This window comes from Erpetoichthys calabaricus, chromosome 5 (assembly GCF_900747795.2).
Source record: "Erpetoichthys calabaricus chromosome 5, fErpCal1.3, whole genome shotgun sequence".
Classification (NCBI taxonomy): Eukaryota; Metazoa; Chordata; class Cladistia; order Polypteriformes; family Polypteridae; genus Erpetoichthys; species Erpetoichthys calabaricus.
The window spans coordinates 245928925-245933091 of record NC_041398.2 but is presented as its reverse complement, the minus strand read 5'-3'; the positions used below and the strand labels follow the sequence as shown (position 1 = coordinate 245933091).

The 4167-nt window shown below is 40.9% G+C and overlaps 1 non-coding gene across 1 annotated transcript; it reads right to left on the bottom strand.

Annotated features, from left to right (window-relative positions):
• Positions 1–3213: 3213 nt before the first annotated feature.
• On the bottom strand, positions 3214–3326 carry trnal-caa (transfer RNA leucine (anticodon CAA)). Its single transcript has 2 exons — positions 3289–3326; positions 3214–3259 (listed from the first exon to the last, which is right to left on the bottom strand). It is a non-coding gene; the product is annotated as a tRNA-Leu (tRNA).
• Between the last annotated feature and the right edge of the window lie 841 nt (positions 3327–4167).

The following is a 4167-nucleotide window of genomic DNA, read 5'->3' as shown; positions in this document are numbered from 1 at the left end:
GGTGTTGTGTGTAGAATTCTGAGGAAAAAAATGAATTTAATCGATTTTGGAATAAGGCTGTAACATAACAAAATGTGGGAAAAGTGATGCGCTGTGAATACTTTCCGGATGCACTGTAAATGTCCATCAGGGAGTGGAGAGGGCAGCCGATGATCTTCTGTGCTGCCTTTACTACTCGCTGAAGCCTCTCCCTGTCTGCCATGGTGCAGCTGCCGTACCATACTGTGATACAGTACGTCAGCAGGCTCTCGATGGACGAGCGGTAGAAGGTCAGTAGCAGGTTGGAGTGCAGGTTGTGCTTTCTGAGGACCCTCAGGAAGTGTAACCACTGCCGAGCCTTCTTGATGACTGCTATGATGTCTGTCCAGGAGATGTCAGCGGAGATAAGGACGCCGAGAAACTGGAAGGTATGGACCCTCTCCACACACTCGCCATTGATGTAAAGGGGGGCTACGTCGGTGCTGTGCCTCCTGAAGTCGACAATGATCTCCTTGGTTTTCCTGGTGTTCAGAGGCAGATTGTTCTTTGAACACCAGCTTGCCAACTTCAGGACCTCCTCTCTGTAAGCTGCCTCGTCTCCCTTTGAGATGAGTCCGACCACTGTGGTGTCGTCAGCAAACTTGACGATGAGGTTGTTTTTGTGGGCCAGACTGCAGTTGTAGGTGTAGAGACAGCACAGAAGAATTACACCTTGCAATTACGTGATGGACTGTTGCAATGAATAGTTCAGGTCGTATGAAAAACTGAGGGTTCAGCAAGCTACCTGACCAACAAGCCTGGTGTTTATAGTGCTTCATTTTTCATCAAACAAAAATAATAACAGCAATTCATAATAATCCTTATCCACCAACTAAAGTAGAAAGACAACATGACGGAAACTCTTGACTGAGAACGTTTCGCTAAAATCAGAACAGGGTGTGCCATCTCATCACACTCTGTGGTCCTGCCCCTGACCCGTACCACGTCATCCTGATCCCAACTGGATTCCCATCTACATAACATCCAAAGCTGATGAACATTAGTGCCACTAAAGATATGTGGTAATAAGCCTGGGAACTGTCTCAGTGAAGTTTCATACGGGTTTACTCCCAAAACCCAAAGATGTTCAGACAGAGTAACTGGCATCTAAGCAGGTTAACCCTGTGAACTTGAGTATGTTCAGCATCTGCTCATTTTCAGAACATGAGAATATTAGAACCGTCTAGACGAGAAAAGGCCAATGTAAGAAAAAGATAGAAGTAATATTTTTGGTGGCACCCATAGGCAAACCTTGTATAGTTAACAGACGGAGAAATGAAAAATAAAGCGTGTGGTAAACTCAAAAATGGGCCATTAGGACATCCCCATCAGGCAGACTGGCTAAGATGCCAGCTCTTCCATCTGAAGGAATTCTGGGAGGAAGAGGCGGGTCCAGGTGGTTGAACCCCAGAAGTGATGTTATGGATGTAATGCTGCCAGTCTTCCTTTCTACTGAGGGACAAGAAGAGAGATCGTCAATAGACAGCACCACTTAATGTTTCAAAGGAAAATTACAATCACTCAGACCCTTAAGCTGTTCCCAAAGTGCATGCATGTGACACCATTCAGCCCACCAAAGCTCGTCAGTCATATAATTCTTCCAAAATAACATCAAATCAAGATTTAAAAGTCCCTAAAGTCCTATTGTCTACCACATTATGTGGTTACTTATTCCATGTGGTTCACAAAGTATAGAAAAAGTCCTAATTTTAAATTAGAACTCTCAGATTGGGGTTTATCGAGGTTAATGATTTGGATCCATTTATTTTTATTTTGCTTGTATTTTGTAATGATTCAGATTTTGTGTTTTGTTTCTGAACCGTCATGGACACAATTATGGGTCGGTAATTGCCACCATTATTTTTAGTCTTGTCGTGAGGCTCACTTTCCTGCATGATTAGGGCTGTGACCCACACTTACAGGATCAGACGATGGCGTGTTACTTTCTGTTTTGACCTCTTGCTTGCAGTCTTGATCTTGAATGTTGTCTCTCATATCATCTTTGGTTTTCTTGATCCCTTTTTACTTTCCCATATATGAAGTATAGGTAAGTATTGTAATCATCCAAAAATTCAACTCTTGAGATTTTGATGAATCTTGACGTTTGACACCTACTTGAGTCCAATTTACTTTCTCATAGTGAAAGCATTGTAATCGTCCAAAAATTAAATTCGAGATTTTGATGAATCTTGACATTTGAGACCTCCTTGAGTCCGATTTACTTTCTCATAGGGAAAGCATTGTAATCGTCCAAAAATTAAATTCGAGATTTTGATGAATCTCGATGCTTTAGAACTCCATGAGTCCGATTTATGTTCTCATAGGGAAAACATTGTAATCGCAAAATATTCGATTCGAGATTTTGATGAATCTTGATGTTGTATACCTCCCTGAGTCCGATTTACTTTCTCAAAGGGAAAGCATTGTAATCGTCCTAAAATTGGATTAAAGATTCTGATTAATCTCAAAACTTTAGACCTCCCTGAGTCCGATTTACTCTTTCATAGGTAAAGCACTGTAATTGTCCAAAAATTTGATTTAAGATTTTGATGAATCTCAACGTTTTTGACATCCCTGAGTCAGAAAATACAATTTTTGAAATTATGTCTGTCTATGTGTGTATGTATACAGTATACACAAAATAACTTGAGTATGCTTTCACTTAGGTCAACCAAATTAAGTTATTCTCCGACACATTGATAGGTAAGTTATTCTAAATGTTCCAAAAAATCAAACTATCAACAACACCATTGCAGATGTTGCAATGCTGCCTTCTGAAGAAAGTTCTAAAAAAGCTTCAAGGAGAGAGAAATATGGTACCAGAAGTAAGCATTAAAGCAACCCCTTCATAGGGAGACCATTAAACCCTAAATGTTCTTAAACACCTAAAGTCTGGCACTTTAGACCACTACTCCATCCTGACATGTCTTTGAGCTGGCATAGGAAAGGTGTATTGAGGTACTTTCACGAAACACCAGGAATTCTCAGACACTTGGAAAGTAACATTATACATCATGTTCAATCAAATCGCTATATCCAAGAATTATGTGTATCAGATTCAAGGAGAAAGATTTTTGAGTCACAGAGAAATAAAATCTTTGTGGAGGTCACGCAGTACCAAATGATCAACAACCTCATTCAAGAAGTTCCATTTTTTGCATGTAATGAACTCACTTGATGGGGTGAGAACAGAACTGTCAGGAGTGGGATTTAAACCCACGTCTCCTTAGGGAGACCAGAACACCCAGAGAAGGGGAAAGACCTGAAGTCCTTGAGTCTGGCGCCTTAGACCACTCGGCCATCCTGACTTAACCAGTAGTGTAATCCAAACAGATAATTTTAAGATACTTTTGGGTAACGCCACTTATTCTCTGACACATGGATAGGTAAGTTATTCTAAATGTTCAAAAAAATTGGAACTACGAGGGATTGTGCACGTCAGATTCGAGTAGAAATTTTATTGAGTCCTTAATAAACAGAACCGTTATTGGACAATACCCGTTAGTGAACCAATATACAACACCACTGCAGAAGTTTCATTGCTACTTCGGAGGAACATACTGAAAACGTTCCATGGGTAGAGAAAGATGGTGTCAGGAGTGGAAATTGAAACCACACTTCCATTGGGAGACCAGAACATCCGGCAGTTGGTGAAAAACGTTCCTCTGTAGGTACTTTTTGGGAAACACCAGCAATTCGTAGACACGTTCATAGAAAAATTTGTCAGCATGTTCCATGAAATTGGTACTTCCAAATAGTGTGCAAATCAGACTCCTGGGAAAAAAGTATTTGAGTTATCGAAAACGAACTGATTTAGAAGATCATCCAGTACCAAATGATCAACAACATCATTCCAGAAGTTTCTTTTCTTCCTTCTTCATAGGGAGAGAAAAACGGTGTCAGGAGTGGGATTTGAACCCACATCTCCATTTGGAGACCAGATCACCCAGAGGGTGGGGAAAGACCTGAAGTCCGGCGCATTAGACCACTCGGCCATCCTGACTTGACCATCTGTCAGGGCCAACGAAGTCCTAATAAGATAATTGTGGGTCACAGCAGCTATTCTCTGACACATTGACAACAAAGTTATTCTAAATGTTCAAGAAAACTGAAACCATGAGATGTTGTGCATGTCAGACTCGAGTGGAA